Genomic DNA, 17,409 nt, shown 5'->3' with positions numbered 1-17,409 from the left:
GGAACAGACAATAATTTATACAGATTTGGCCAACACAATGGAGCATACTGTAAATGATCCCCCTTTTCATTTGGGGGGAACTATTCCTTTGTCTGTCTCCCAATCAATTGTAACCCTGCTAACTAACTCAGTCAGGCTGAAACAGAGCCTCCAGCCAACTCCCAAAACCACGCTCCTAGAAACTGGGCTTCACCCCTGAGCTGAAACCACAGCTCTATTTGATTCTCAAATCCCGGCGGCTCGCTGACAGACGGGCGGGTATTTACTCCTCTTTGCCTGTGTTTAAACATTCAGGGCACGGCAAGCACGGAGCTCGTGTTAAACATTAATCAGATTTATTCAAATGCCATTCGTAATTATCATGATCTCTGATTAGACTTGTAAATGATGTCTCTGAGACCAAGCTGGACTTGGTGCTGAAGAGTTTGGCTGTGGGTGGGATTATTTTTATGGATTATGGAGGAGCTAAGGGAAAAGAGTGCAGGGAGAAGTGCTGTGAAAGAGATCAGTGTGTCTGCGTGTGTAGGTGAGAGGATGAGATAACACGGGGAGAAAAGCACTTAACATTAGCCAAACAGCAGAACATGCCCTGAAGATCTGAAGCAGTTTCAAACACTGATTTGCATCATTATGGTAAATATATATCTTAGGTCTTGATGTGGGTGTGTGTAGATGAGACAAAGCAAAGACCCGTATAGAACTGTACATGTGCCAATTGCATTTTGAATGAAAGTTTTACCCTTACTGTCTAATGGTAGAAGACAGCAATACCATGTTTTACCAAGTATCATACTTAAATACACGGTCAAGTCCCGCCCACATTTTGGAAAATTGAAGTTATACTATTGTAAGTTTCAGCAAATCAGTAAAGATTTTTGGGTATGATTTTCAGGAATATTATTTATCAGTTTTCATTAAAATAATTGATTTAATCAACTAATTATTAATACTTTAATTATATTTGGAGAACTCCAAATATCAAATTCACATAATGCATATGTTAGATTTTTTTTACAAATTAAACATATATAGCATATTTATTTCTTTCATTACAAAATAAAAGCTTAAAAACATTATAATAGAAAATGTGTTACATTAGCTACATTTTGTCAAGACTGACTGACTTAATGTATTTATTTATGTTTAAAGCTAGGGACACTCTTGCATGTTTTAATTTTTCAGCTCCTCTAGAGTTAACCATTTGATTTTTACTGTTTTGGAATCCATTCAGCTGATCTCCGTGTCTGGCGCTACCACTTTTAGCATAGTTTAGCATAATCCATTGAATCGGATTAGACCATTAGCATCGCGCCTTTAAAAATACCCAAAGATGTTCGATATTTTTCCTATTTAAAACTTGACTCTTCTGTAGTTACATTGTGTACAGACGAAAATTAAAAGTTTCGATTTTCTAGGCAGATATGGCTAGGAACTATACTCTCATTCTGGCGTAATAATCAAGGACTTTGCTGCGGTAACATGGATGCAGTCGGCGCAATGATATTACGTAGTGCTCGAAAATAGTCCCATGTTATTGAAAGATACTAGGTGGACTATTTTTGGCTGCTGTGCAAAATAAAATTGCGCCGACTGCAGCCATGTTAAGTCCTTCATTATTAACTCTTTCCCCGCCATTGACGAGATATCTCGTCAATTAAGAGAAAACGCTTCCCCGCCAATGACGAGATTTTCCGTCTTTCCGCAATACCGCTATTATCCACCAGGTGGCGCACTTCCGCAACTTTTAAAACCGGAAGTATTGCTCTATGGCAAGCTGCTGCATGTCCGTGTCTGTTTTAAAGATCGCTCTGAATGGGATCTCTATGAAAAGTCCGTCATAAAAATGGAATTATCTCTGCTTTTTGCTCAAAATATGGTGTTTTTGCAAAAACCTACCCATATTCAGAAGCTGATTGCAAAAGAACCACTAAAGGTAGGATGAAACGGGTTTTTTTTTGTTTGAAAGCAGAGGGTCTGTTCTTTCATTTGGTATATTGTATGTTTATATATTTAAAGAAGAACATTTTCTGGAAGGCATTAAACTTTGGTGAAAATCATGAAAAACGCTGGCGCTGGCTGGCAACTTTTTTTTAAAACGCTGGCGGTGAAAGAGTTAAGCCATAATCAGAGTATAGTAAATGTTAACTCTAGGGGAGCTGGAAAATGAGCATATTTTCAAAAAAGTGGAGTGTCCGTTTAACTGGTTAAATTAATAATTAATAAATATTGATTAATTGTTAACATCCCATGTATCAGCTCATTAATATTCATGAGTCAAGCGAAAAAGTTTAAACATTTTATAACGTATAGTGTCCACAGAAATGTTAATGCGGTATGTTTTGTAAGTGGATTATTATAAAATCGGTTTAGTTCAACTTATAATTTCACCATTGAGAGTTCCCTGATCTCTGGCCCCATTATTGCAGACCGCTTACCAGAAGCCCTCATCAACCCACGCAGTCTTTATTAGCCTGAAACTTAACTTCTCTCTGAGCCAGGAATCTTCTTACGCTGCTTTTTTTCCTCCACTGTGGCTGATCTTCATCTCTTATATCATCTCACAATGTTGCTGAGGTGTGAGAAAGTGGTGAGTCAGGACAAATGATTTGTCATATTTAGCAGCAGGGATGGAGAAGCTGGAGCTCTGTGTGCAGTGTGGCGAGCCTTATGAATCTCTGGGGTTTCCTGCTGAGCTGATCAGGGGCTGGATTTAGTCTGACTGAGTCCCAGTTTTTCTGAGCATCTGAGGAGCAATAAAAGGAGGACAGCATCAAGAAGTTACAGTGGGAGATATTTTCTGTGAGGAAGCTCTTAGAGAAAAATGGCTATTGGCAGCTTATTGAGTTTTGGGCCTGGCATGCTCTAGATGCAAGAGGATCCGATGTATTTTTTACAGAACAGCTGTTTTTTTACACTGAATAGTCTTTAAGAATCTGTAAATTTTTCTAATAGCTCTCGAAACTGTTAAAAAGTTGATTTCTTATGACACATTACAAACATACCCTGCCAAGCACAAATACTCTAAGCCACAACATCATAATTATCATACTTGGATTCTGTGTACCTATTGCAAAGCCAAAACTAAGGCTGTGTCCAAATACGCACACTTGTGGTTTTTGCACTTGACCACTTGACTACTTCTTATATGACGTATTTCCTGTATTTGACCCAAGTGTTCTAGTTGGCGTGAAGATCCAAAGCGTGCATGTAGATTTATAGATGTCAGTTTAAAGATGTCAATCCAGGTAGTGGCAGGAATTTTCACCACAACTTATTTTATGCTACTTAAAATGTATATGTTTAAGTTTTTTTTCTTTAAAATGAATTCACAAACACTCTGAAATTAACATTTGCTGAACATAAAGGAAAACAACATAGTTTTTCAAAAAATTACCATGTTCTTACCTCAACTTTAGGTTTATACATACCTTATATCTTTTTCAATACGTGCACTTAATCTTTGTACAGTGCGTTGTGAATGTGTTAGCATTTAGCCTAGCATTTAGGCTAGCCCCATTCATTCCTTAGGATCCAAACAGGGATGAATTTAGAAGCCATCAAAAATGTCCATGTTTTCCCTATTTAAAGACTGTTACATGAGTAGTTACACAAGTTTTTGATGGCTTCTAAATTCATCCCTTTTTGGATCCCAAGGAATGAATGGGGCTAGGCTAAATGCTAACACATTCACGATGCGCTGTACAAAGATTAAGTGCACGCATTGAAAAAAGATAGGTATGTATTTATTCGTCTAAGTTGAGGTAAGAACAAAGTAAAATATAGAAAAACGGTGGTGTTTTCCTTTAAATCTACACTTATCTAAAACTTTTAGAAGCAGAATTCTTTTCATTTTGTGCATGCAGCCTTATTAAAGTTTATTGTTTGTTTAGTAGTCCCTGAATAAACAACAAAATGCTGTTTCTAATTATGTGATAAAAGCAGTTGCAGATGTTTTACAAAATACATAACAATATTTGCACTAATGAAATGTGCAACACTTTCCATTTTACTGCCAAAATAATATGTAATATCCATTTATTACATTACAATTAAAAGTTTCTCTTGAGGTTTGGGCAAAAGTCTCACGATTTACATCCAGAACATGATGCATGATGGGATACGCTTAGCCTTGAATACCGCTCCGAAGCGGTATTTGAGATATTGTGGGTTTAGTGTGCGTTAAGGGCATGGCACTTTGCCAGTTTAAAGACATGGCACAGTCTTGTGCACTTACTTTTTGTCCAGTGCACACACTTTCAAGTGGCCAAGATCGCAAGTGTGGGTATTTGGACCCAGCCTAAATCTAAAGGTCTGCAGAGGTCTGTTAATTTTTTTGTTTTTCCAGAAGCCCATGCTTTAAAAACCTAAAATATGCATGTTTTTATAAAATATTTTGGATAATTTATTTATGCTTTTTAGCTACTTATAAGAGCTTTATCATACACTCTTAAAAAATAAAGGGGCTTAAATAGTTCTCACAGCAGTACCATAGAAGAACCATTTTTGGTTCCTCAAAGAACCATTCGCTTAAAGTATTTTAAAACAACCATTTCTTTCATACCTTTATATAATCTAAAGATCCCATTTTTAATTCAAATAACCTTGTTAAAACACTAAGTTTTTGAGACGTTAAAGGTTCTTTATGGAACCATTTAGCAAAAAATTGTTCTTCTATAGCATCGTAAAACACCTGAATGTAGCTAAGAGTACATTTTCCTCCATTTTAATTTTCAGGCTCAAGCAGTTTAATGTTTTCATCATGAAGACCTACAGTATCAGCAATGCATGGCTGAATTACTGTAACTGGAATTCTCCAACCTTTTTGTGAGACTGAACATCTATCTAGACTAGACTGAACTATATTTACCCCCAAAGTGATTTAACCTCGGAGACCTCAAAGCAGTGGATCATTTTGATGGGTGAAGTATATTTGCTTTCTTTGGCTCAGATGGTGGCAAATGAGTTGAATTGTTTTTTTAAACAGATAAGAGCATTGTTTTCTGTGCAAACTGCAAAGGGTACAAGATTCAACAGGAAACTCTTGTGTCATAAATACTCTGATATAAATGCTTGGGATCTCCTGTTGCCATAGCGCCCAGTAGCAGTGTGGATGTCTGAAGCTGAAGACAGACGGAAGAAAACATTGCAGTTAGTTGCACAGTTAGGGCATGTGCTTCCTCGGTTTCTGAACTTTTAACTGAAAACGGGGTGTTGAAAAACAAGGGTGTGATCCGTGGCACAGGTCATTATGGCAGGGATGGATTTGCAATCTTGGCATCTGTTTGAAAACTTTGTATTTAGTAGCGCGATGTGATCACAACCGTGTAGTTTTCTTCACCTGCATTCTTATTGATCCTGGAACGACACTGACCAGTCAGATTTTAGGATTAGACTGAGGATAGGAGTTCAAGGAGTTCAGGATAGGAGTTTAAGGATTTTCCTTTGATTGTATTTCGAAACTTTATATGCTTAGTGTGTAAATAGAATTAAACACCAATGGCTTAACAATATTAACATAATTAACCATAAAACAAAGTATTTATATTAGCCTTTAAATTCAATTTAATGCTAACGTTTCTTTGCACACAGCTACTTGCTTTTCTTGTTTAAACAGATAGGAAGAGAAAACAAGCAAAAGGTTTTCTTGCGGCTAATGAAGCTTTGGTGAACCTGTCTTTATCTTGTCATGAGCTAAACTGTTAGTGAGAAAACCATCACCACCCTCCTTCATCCCTCCTCTATAATCTATAATGTCTATAATGCATCTCACACTCATCCCAAAGCTCTCTCTGTTTAAAGAGAGTCCATTATTTACTCCTTGTAGTCCATCGGCCTACGCCAACACAACCAGATCTTTCTGGCTCTGTTTTGACCAACACCGTGAGCAACATATAACACAGTGTTTCATCGAAGATAAATACAAACAGGAGATATTCTTTTTTTTTATTGGATTAGACTGTTTATTTATCCCACATTGATTCATGTCCGTGGTTATGGGTGCGCTCCCCTCGTTGCCTCGGGCGCAAAGCTGAACCCCTCCAAAAGTCAATATACAAGCGCATGAGCTTGTTTGATCGATCGCGTTTGCTTAGCCCTGCACAAGGCTTTGGTTTTAATTGGCATGAGTTGGAAACGTCATTGGGACTTGTGTGTCACTAGGACTGGTTTATATAAGACAAACGTTTCGTTTTTCTGTACCTGTGTTTTTGAGTGCGCTGGAGTTAGAGAAGTCCCTATACAGTTACACCAATAAGCATACTGCAATGCGGTCAGTAATACAGTAGTACTGTATACAATCACAGTATGTTAATGGTATATGATTATGATATAATAGCATGGTGCTGAAGTACCATTATGGTAATACCCATAAATCACGATGTAATACTGTAATATTTATCTAAATCTCCCTAGCCATTTTCTTATTTTCTTTGTAATGCCATAGCATATTTATAAAATGAGAGGCTTTGCTGTAAAACAGTGGTTCTCAAACTTTTCGGTGTGTGTGGCCCCCCTTGTGTAGTGTGCATCTCTTTGTGCCCTCTAAATTTGAATGAAATAAAACATATTAAATGATACAATGTACAGGGTTCCCACGGGATCTTGAAATCCTTGAAAGTTTGTGAATCTGCGGGGAAAAATTCAAGGCCCTGGGAAGTTTTTGAAAATATACATACATAGATACATAGATAGGTCATTGAAAGTGCTTGAATCGATTTTTTGCAAGAAGTAGGATAATATCATAAAATTCTAGACTTTTTAAGCACATGTGCTAAACTGTTCGCTTTTAATGCTTATATCTTCTGTGTGCGAATGTTGATTCATACAAAAATGCTTTTTTGCATAGAATGAAAACGTCTCGGGTTACGTATGTAACTATTGTTCCCTCAGAAGGGAATGAGACGCTGCGTCTCCCTTGCCATACTTCCTGCGTCCCTGTAACGCCGTCTTTGGCAATATTTCAGATAGCGATATACTTCCTTGCTCCCGCGTCACACTGTCTTTGTCGCTAAGCTTCACCATTGGTTGAATTTGATATACACATTCAGACGCACTTACCCCTTGAGGCGTCCCCAAAGTGTCACCGCAGTAACGCAGCACAATTTCTCGCGAAAGGGAACTGTAACAATGTATCTTAAAGGTAACACGATGTAAGCTTGCTCTCACTTGATGTGTCCCCACATTAAGTCCTTGAATTTGAAGGTATTGGACCTGGAAAGACCTCGAAAGGTCCTTGAATTTGAAGTTAACTAAGGTGTGGGAACCTTGAATGTAGTGCTGTTGGTTAGTAGCTTTATTTTTGGAGGTTTAATTACACAGATTTTATGATACATTAATTTATTTGATAAAATATCAAAACTGGGACCATCCTGACACCATCTTTCTCCTGCTCCCTAATTTAAGAACCACTGCTGTAGAAGAAAATGGTTCTTGGACTGCGTACGCTGTTTGTGGATGTTTTACCCATCCGTCAGTGATGAGACAGGAAATTGAATGTACCTCAGACAGCATGTAATTCAATACCGCTCAATACCCCTGCGTATCTTCCCACACATATGCACTAATGATACACGTATACATTTACAGTAAAACATATGTCCACTTCATGATATGGTAAAATGGATTTAAGGCTATAGTCTGCAATTTCTAACCGTCCTTCGCCTTCCCTCCATACCTTTCACAAAGCATATCGTGTTGGACACGGTTGGCTTCTCATATAAGAATGTTATGTTTCCCTTCAGTGACCTTACACTCTTCAAGGCTATTGACAGTGTTTCTTTCTTCACAATGTTCTTGAGCAAGACCACAAAAGATTCAGTCAGTGGAATGCAAACCATGACACCCTCGGAGGTAAAAGGCTTTATTGATTGTAAACCACTCTCGTACAAGAACGTACAAGCATGCGAGCACGTGAACTAAAGCAGATCAGCATTATCCAGGGTCCGAAGCGGAAGCTCAAGGACGTTGAATGTGTATTGGACAAAGCGGTTTGCATTTTAAAAGCTAAAGACAAAAATCTCGCTCTCTGCTTTTTTTCAGATGCTTTCTGGGAATTTATGAGTGTGTGGAGCAATTCAGCTGGGAGCAGATAAACGCAAGATATTGTGAAGCAAAAGGAAAGGTCAGCAGGGTCATGGCTACATCTTTCTCCATCTAGGACTGCACCCGACAGCCGTATTTATTTAAGCGTGAGCGCCGCGTTTCAGGCCTTCAGACGCACACACAACAACCCGTGTCATCACCTATAGGGCTGTTTAATGGCCTCTAGGCTTTTAGTTTCTCGGCATAATGGTTTCACACCCGGCTAATCCCTCTTTTCTTGTTTTCTTTACCTATTTTCTTCATCTTCATCCTTCTGCACTTTATGTATTTTAATGCATACAGGAAGCTTTTGTGTGTTTTTACTTGCCACTCTTCACTCTTTCTCACCATCTCTCGCCTCCAATCTCAGTGTTATTTTTCTTCTTCTGAATGCTCCATCATTCTCTGCCTCTGTTATGACTAAATCTGTCCCTGGTTTCTCATCTCCTTAGCAACGGGCTCTGTAAACATCAAACCTTATTTCATCCATCTTTCCTTCTTTTCATTTGCCCCCTCCCTCCCCCGTCTCCACGCGGATGGGATTCAAAAGAAAGGCCGGTATGGATCAATCCAAAACTACTCGAAAACGCACAAACATGCACTCTCGGCGTCTTTATACAGCCCAGCTGGCACACAAACACGCGCACATACACCCCTCACATTTGTTATGCTTTCGAGAACCTGCGCGCACACCCTCCGCTGAAATCCTTTCCTCAATGTTTCCATAAACAGAGCGTTACGCAGACGGGCTGTCTGACGTCTGATAAGGAGTCGTGAGAGAGGACAGAGAAGTTTTCACATGTTCAGCTAGATCGACATTGTACAACCTCCAGTCTGTCATAAATAAGGTACGTTGAAATCAGATGACAGTGAAAAAACGATGGAGGCGGCATAATGCCGAATCGCAAAGAAAAGCCAACCTTTACTGTATGTAAGGAAACTGAGACATAGAGAAAGAAAGAGAGTGAAAGAGGGGGAGATGTATTGTTGGGCTGCTAATGTTCTGGTCTGATTATTATGCCTGTCAGCCTGGGTGAGAAATAAGACCACACTAACTCTCTCGCTCAGCCCCCTGCTTGGAGCGCAGCGTGCAACATTCAGATAGGCAACATTATATGCACCCATGTATGTGTTTTTGCGTGGCTGCCTTTTTTATTTAATAATTAGTGAATGCAGAATGAGTATAAATGTTGTGCAATCAGAATGTTGTACCAGATATCAATACGGACTGACTGAGAAATGACATGCGTTCATACTGAAAACGAGAGAAACTGCAGGCACGTACACGCACCTGTATGGCTGTTTGGATTGGGTGGAAATTTATCTTAACTAAATTGGGTGAGCAGGTGGCTGATTTTGTGCTGAGATTTCGGGCAGTTACGGGATGGGAGGAAGGGGGAGAGTTCGGTAAAGGGAAGAGGGGGGAGACGGACGAACGTGCCGAGAAGAAGAGAGAGAGCAGATGGATGAATGATTAACTGAATAAATATGTGTCCGCAGATCGTACGTTGGCTGTGAAGACTGCCTGAAGCAGCGTCAGTACTGGGAAATGGAAGGAGTTATGAGAGCACACATACCCATATTTAAAATGCAGCATCTGGATTTTAAACAAGCTCTTCCCACACGTACACCAGTGAATGCTGCCTTTTGTGCTAAAATCATGAAGCAATGTCCGTGCTATATTTTACCCAAAAATCAGATGGATGGATGTATGGACGGATAGATAGATAGAGAGACAGACAGACAGACGGAGAGATAAAGAGACAGACAGAGAGATAAAAAGACGGACAGAGAGATACAGTACAGAGAGATAGAGAGAAAGGGACAGAGAAAATAGATGGATGGAGATAGATAGATAGATAGATAGATAGATAGATAGATAGATGGACAGATGGATGGATAATGAAGATAAATGGACAGATGGATGGAGAAGATAGATGAATAGATAGTGAGGGTAGGTAGATAGAGAGATAGAAAAGAGACAGAAAGAAAGAGACTGATGGAGGAGATAGATGGATAGATGGATGGATGGATGGTGAAGATAGATGAATAGATAGATAGCGAGATAGAAAGGAGAAGGAGATGGAAAGATGGAGAAGATAGAATAGAATAGATAGAGAGGATAGATGGAAAATAAAGGGGATGGATAGATAGATGGACAGATGGATGGATAGAGTTGATGATAAATGAAAAGATAAAGAGGCTAAATGAAAGATAGATAGATAGCGAGATAGAAAAGAGAAAGAGAGAAAGAGATGGATAATGGATGGAGAAGATCGATGGACAGTGAAGATAGATGAACAGATGCATGGATGGTGAAGAGAGATAAATAGATAGAGAGGGTAGATGATAGATAGATAGATAGATAGATAGAGAGATAGAAAAGAGACAGAAAGAGATGGATGGATGGATGGATTGAGAAGGTAGATGGACAGATGGATGGATGAAGAAGAGAGATGGACAGATAGAGGGGATAGATGATAGATAGATAGCGAGATAGAAAAGAGAAAGAGATGGACGAATAGAGAAGATAGATAGAATAGAACAAATAGAAAGGAAATATGGATAATAGAGAGGATGGATAGATGGATGGACAGATGGATGGATGGAAAAGATAGATGGATGGATGGCGAAGATAGATGGACAGATGTATGAATGGTGAAGATAGATAAATAGATAGAGAGGATAGATAAAATATAGATAAAGAGATAGAAAAGAGACAGAAAGAGATGGATGGATTGATAGATGGAGAAGATATATGAACAGATGGATGGATGGTGAAGATAGATGGACAGATGGATGGATGGTGAAGATAGATAAATAGATAGAGAGGATAGATAAAAGATAGATAAAGAGATAGAAAAGAGACAGAAAGAGATGGATGGATGGATGGATGGATGGATGGATGGATGGATGGATGGATGGAGAAGATGATATATGAACAGACGGATGGATGTTGAAAATAGATGGACAGATGGATGGATGGAGAAGAGAGATGGACAGATAGAGAGGATATATGATAGATAGATAGTGAGATGAGAAAGAGATGGATAGATGGAGAAGATAGAGAGGATAGATGATTAATAGATAGCGAGATAGAAAAGAGAAAGAGATGGACAGATGGAGAAGATAGAACTAGAAAAAATAGAAAGTATTAATGGATATTAGAGAGGATGGATAGATGGATGGATGGAGAAGATAGATGGATGGATGGTGAAGATAGATGGACAGATGGATGGATGGTGAAGATAGATTAATAGATACAGAGAAGAAATAGATAGAGAGAGAGAGAGAGAGAGAGAGAGAGAGAGAGAGAAATAGAAAAGAGACAAAAAGACGAATGGGTGGATGGAGAAGATAGTTGGACAGATGGATGGATGCAGGAGATATATGAATAGATAGAGAGAATAGATGATACAGTAGATAGATAGTGAGATAGAAATGAGAAAGAGATTAATGGATGAACAAGATAGACAGAATAGAATAGATTAAGAGGATAGATGGATAATAGAGAGGATGGATAGATGGACAGATGGAAGTATGGAGAAGACAGTTGTTTAGATATGGACTGTTAAATAATGAAGAAAATGCATAGGGAAGAAGATAGATGGATAATATGTAACATAGATGGACAGAGAGATGGACAGAGGTGTGTGTGTGGGGTGTGTGTGTACAGTACTGTAAATGTACTATAAATGTCCTATTTAATATAAATATTAAAACTTTATTATAAAAATATTTTTCTCTTATTTTTTTGTTCTTGTAATACTCATGCACTTGAATTCAAGTAATTTATTAGTCTAGTGCAGTTAACAAGAGGCAACAAACTGAAACTTAATTCCCAAAGGTCTGTTATTTATAAGGTACAAGGTTGAACCATATGCAATGGGGGAGGTGTTTATTGTTTTTCTATGTTCTTCTATTCCCATGTGCTCTGTAGTGTCCATGTACTGCATTGTGCATCATCCATACAGACGTTAATTTTGCATGACACATATACACTAATGCACACTTTTCACTATCTATTCTTCTGTGTTCTTATTACTCATGGTAATCCTACCCCTCTATCCTTCCTTCTCCGTTTCATTGCCTCTTCTCCTCCCCCCGACTCCTTCAAAATAAGAATAAATAAAAAATAAGACCTTGACATCTTTTAACTCGCCCCTCCCATCCCCATCCTCTCCACCTTTGACAGAGCGCGTCGCCGCGTTCGGTTTTCATCACCGTAAATCTATCAGGCCTCTTAACACACAGCCGCAGAGATGAGCGCACTTTAGATATTACCTTTCTGCAGGGTATTTTTGTTAGGTAATACACAGCCCCATGGGAGTCTTGGGCAAATAAGCCCATCATCCCAGAAAACTTGGTGACTCTTGCATATCCTTTTAGTTATTAGCATGAACTTTTTCTTATTATTTATGACACTGCAGTGGATTATCACCTCCTGCTTTCTCTAAGCTGTTTTTTATGGCAGGAGATATGATAGATGGGATCACTTTAATCTTTTAGTAGACGTTTTTCCCTTCTTTTAACGACGTGAAGTTGTTTCCATTTTGTCTATGTTGATTTACAGTGCATGCTGGAGCATTCGGTCGGGTGAGAGGCTGACCTCGCCCGAGTCTGCTGCATTACCTCTGATGTGTTTATGATGATATTTGGCCATTTAAAGCCTTTTTTTAAAGTCTTGTGGTTCTGCCCTTGGGTTAAATTAAAGCTTGCACATTTGCGCCTTTAAGTCTTATTCAACATCTAGACAGAATGTTCTTTGAACAGAGACGTGTTGGAAAGATTTTCTGTAAGAAGTGAGGTTAATAAAAGGTTTAATTGCATATTTAAAAATGAAAGAGCTGAATGTTTGCTTGCTGTTAATCTAAGAAATTGTAATGACAATTGACCCTAATTAAATTCATAGGTCTAAAAAAATGAATTCATTAAAATTGCCTTTGAAAATCACCTGCTATAATAAGTAGAGCTTTATATGTTGGTATTTGAGCAAAAAAACCTTGGCTTAAGCTAATCCAAATTGTCCATGGCAAATTTATTTATGTGGCCAGTTGTATGTGCCAAATAAAATAACTAATGGCAATGCCTATTCCAATACATTGTCTGCTAATTTGATGGGTGCATGGCGCACCCATTGTAGGTCCTCTGGTACTGTACGCTCTCAGAAAAATGGTCAAAATTGGTCCCTAGCTGTGGTATCCTTTCAAAAACTACAGTTTAGCACCTTAAGAGCTCATATTAGTACCTCAGAGGTACATATTTTGTACCAAATACATATCTGTACATAAATGATACATATTAGGACCTTTTTAAAGGGCACTGCCCCAGTGAATTCTTGGGAACATTTTGTGGCCTTTTAAGTTATTATTAATTGTTGCAATTTTGTTTTTATTTTATTTCCTGGTCTTTATGCCTATGATAAGAAAGTGAAGAGAGACAAACAAGTAGTGGGTAAGAGGGCAGTGGAATCTGTTTTGAAACTGGATTGTAACCATAACTAGATCGTAAAGTTTGTAGACAAACTTTTTGTTGGCTTGACAAAGCCAAGTAAAAAAATGACAGTACATCATAGATTTGAAAGTAGCATAAAAACACTTTGCTTCAATTTCCTTCACCATGTATTTCAATTGGACTATTTCAGGCAGCATTTGCTCCCCAGGGGTACAACCCCATTTTGAGATAATCTTACAGAGCTGGCCAGCCGCTTTAATTCTTTTACCGCCAGTGTTTTAAAAAAAAAATTGCGAGCCAGTGCCAGCATTTTTTATGATTTTGATAAAAGTTTAATGCCTTCCAGAAAATATTCTTCGTTTAAAATATAAACAAACACACCTTCTGCTTTCAAAAAAAGTTTCATTCTATCTAAATTTTTTCTCAAATATGGGTATAGGTTTTTTAAAAATAATTTTTTTTTTACAAAAAATCTGAGATAATTGCATTTTTGTAAAGGACTTTTGTTAGAGATCAGATTCAGAGCGATGATTAAAACATACATAGTTTTGACTGTTTTTGAATCCATGGATGCTTTAGTGTTATATAAGTTGGATAGTAGTGGACATATGGATTGCCTTAAAAACTCAATATTGGCAGGGAAGCGTTTTCTCCTAATTGACGAGATAACTCGTCAATGGCGGGGAAAGAGCTTAATGTAATAACCCATGTGTTTCTCTGAAATCCTCACTCAAACTATGACTCGTCAAAGTTTGGCGTAGTGTTAAATCTATGGGATTTTTTGGGAGATTTTTCGCCCCCTTTGCGAACATCGTGCATCCAATCACTTATAAAAGTCATATATACCATAAACCGATCAAATTGAACCCTCATTGAGTGCGCAGTCTTAAGCCGATTATGCTTAATAAACTGATAACACGTGGGGTCATGTAAACGCGTAAAACGGGTTTCCTTTATCGGTGAAAGCCCATAAACGGCCTAAGCAAAAAACGATCGGCACAGGTAGTTTTTTGCTCATTACGCGATTTCGCATGGCATGTAAACACCTTTAACCGGCTTTCTCACGGTTTTGTCCATCTGCGCATGTCTCCGCGTATGAAAGATAAACGTCACACGCGGGAGTAAGCTCAAAGTAATGCATAAAAGTCACTGCTCTACTAAAGCAGTTGGCAGAGAAACTGTTAAAATAGAAGCTCATGTTACATTTACAGGTCTGCAGACACGAGAAGAAATACAACAGTACAGCTTAAGACAGATATGCCGTTGACTTTTTGAACAAATCTCCAAGTCCCATGTAAACGCAGTTGTCTGCATAGCCGGTTTATTGATTTGCATGTAAACGCATGAAAACAGTTTTCTGTAATAAGCAGATTTTTGATAGTTATCCGCTTATTCTGTGCATGTAAATGTACCCATTCATGGGTCTCTGAGAGTTATGTGCCCAAGTTTTGTCCAAATGCAAAAGAATAAGAAATTTCCAAGATGACAATAGTGATGCTTTGCATAAATGCAAGCACTTCTAATAAGTTTAAAAACAATAACAGTATGTTGGCTTTGTCATGCCAAAATAATTACCTGCGTACAGTTGTTAAAACACCTGGACACTACAGCAAATTACAGACATCTGGTGCAGTACAATTTTGTCTGTCAGGGTTTTGAGAACCAACCAACCAACCTGTTGTCAACTGCAACAACACGCTCTATTATGCATAACTTGTTCATACTGAATAACCAACAGACCGTAAATGTGAATAGAAATGATATCAAACCAGTGGTTTCATGGCGTAAGACCGATTCCACGCTCTTGGAACAGGGCCTGACTTTAGAGAAAAGCCAATTTCCCCAGATGTTAGCTTAGGCACAGTTTGTTAATTTACCTCGCTTTTATTTTTGCCAAAGCTGTTTAGAAGCATCTGTCTACGGTTCTTTCTCTCTCCCTCTGCTATTTTCCTACAGTATGTGTATGTGTGAATCAGTTCAGCATTATACAGACATGTCTGCAATAAGTAAAAAATAGCAGGGTACCTCCGCGTTAGACGACTCTGCTTTGCTGGTTCACCTTGATGCCACACTCCATCAATTTAGCATTAGAATTACTGCTCCGTGGAAAATAAACATGGAGCCAGAGCGTCTCTTACTTCCATTTCTCAGTCTGGAGTTACAGATGCTGTATATCTTTATAATGCGAGACCTGGTCTTTAACGTGTATAGACCGTTTGTATGTCTTTAATACCATGTTTCATGCACAATGTGAAAACTAGAGAGGAAGGCACAGGGCTGCTTTAAACAGGCCTGATAAATAGCTTTGAGGCTTTAACTGGCCTGTGTCTGGAGAGCAACTTATTAAAATGGTTGTGGCAGAAAGGGAAAGCAAATAGAGCTTCGTGATAGAAAGCAGTAAATACAGAATGCCATACTACATAGTCCAGAACATGACTGTCAGGCCCTGAATGGATTTTGGCTGGCCTGGCCTTTTCTCTCTGGGGTCAGAGACAGAGGTTAGTCGTTTCGGGTCACTGAAACAGATTTGGGGGAATGTTTAGCAAAAGACTCGGCCCCCTCTTGGCTCCGGGTTCTTCCGGTTACACTGCTTTTCCCAGCTAAAAAGCCTGAAAGCATTCCAGGCATTCTTTGGCATTACTTTTTGGATATTCATTGGTTCTCCAATGGAACTTCTGAACTGTTGGTTGTTATTTTCTATCTCTTTCTCTCTCTTTGTCTTCTACTTAGTCAGAATTTGACTTCCGTATTGACATTTTTAGGAGAATAGCATAGAGGCAGATTTAGTTACATTAATTGAGATATACTTCTCTTTGTCTTTTCTCGATTATCATTTTAAAAACAAGTTATATAATTTATGAGCTCTTTTGACATCGTGAATACTTTGTGGTCAAATTGATTTACTGTATGCTGTGTTGCTAGTCGTAATAGAAAAATATTTGCTGGAATGGGAGACAAACCAAAATTTTTAGATTGGAATGAATTCGGTGGTGAAATCACATGGTTTTGCATCTAGAAGGCTGTGAGGCAAATTTGATAACATAATGTCACAATGTGGGTTTTTATATTTCATGATAGGTCAGTACCAGGGCATTGCCCATACTGAATGTTTTGTTGCTATTGCTTGCGAGTTGCGACATGAAAACGCAGTGGAATGACTTGATAAATGATCTCTCTCTTTGCAATAATTTACTATTTTAAATGTATCTTATTCAGAATGCTGGATAGTGGTTTCATTTCTTTTCCCTGTGATCGTTTCGGTCTGATAATGAATGCGTTAATTTAGTTCTTTATTACTGATCACTTTTCTCATTAATTCCTCTACTTCTCATTATCACTATTTTATCTGGGACACCCATAAATGAAGTTTGCTCTCAAATCCACAGATGATTTATCCCGTTCAAATCTCTTAGGGGCCTATAATGAAATCAGTGCATTTCTTACCCCGAATACTTATCATCAGCACATTTTGCCTCAAAATAGGGCTCATAATAACCATATTCATACACAATGAATTTCAACCAGGTTTATACGCCCTTGCTCTTCTCAGTGTTCAGCATGATATTAGCGTGGGGACTGCTTACTAGTCAGCCACACGTTCATGATCTCCGGCTTTGAGTGACTATATGCAAATTTATGTGCACATGACTGTATGCATTTTTCAGAATGCTAAAACCGCAGATTTTAGCATTCAGTAAGGAGATAGGAAGGCACCAAGGAACAATGTTTCGATATCATCTTTTCTACTGAGTTGTTGTCATCTGGTTTGTTATCCCACAAATGAAAACATGACAGGAGTGGTAAAAAGAGGTAAACTTTAAATTTATAAACATACTACTTTATTTTTTAACATATCACTGTTAATGCCTATCCAGA

At 38.3% G+C, this 17,409-nt stretch overlaps 1 protein-coding gene across 2 annotated transcripts in view; it reads left to right on the top strand.

The window, feature by feature from the left end:
• sema6bb (sema domain, transmembrane domain (TM), and cytoplasmic domain, (semaphorin) 6Bb) overlaps positions 1-17,409 on the top strand; it is a 149,491-nt gene that overhangs the window by 55,905 nt on the left and 76,177 nt on the right. Inside the window, exon 2 of one of the 2 annotated variants that reach the window (XM_065246746.2) lies at positions 8,038-8,119. The exons of the other annotated variant lie outside the window; for it this stretch is intronic. The gene's annotated coding sequence lies outside the window, so the exon portion shown is untranslated. The remainder of the gene's footprint in view (positions 1-8,037; positions 8,120-17,409) is intronic. 2 annotated transcript variants of the gene reach the window in all.

Source organism: Paramisgurnus dabryanus, chromosome 11 (genome assembly GCF_030506205.2).
Source record: "Paramisgurnus dabryanus chromosome 11, PD_genome_1.1, whole genome shotgun sequence".
Classification (NCBI taxonomy): Eukaryota; Metazoa; Chordata; class Actinopteri; order Cypriniformes; family Cobitidae; genus Paramisgurnus; species Paramisgurnus dabryanus.
Note: the sequence above shows the minus strand (reverse complement) of the source record. Positions and strands in the feature narration are given on the sequence as shown.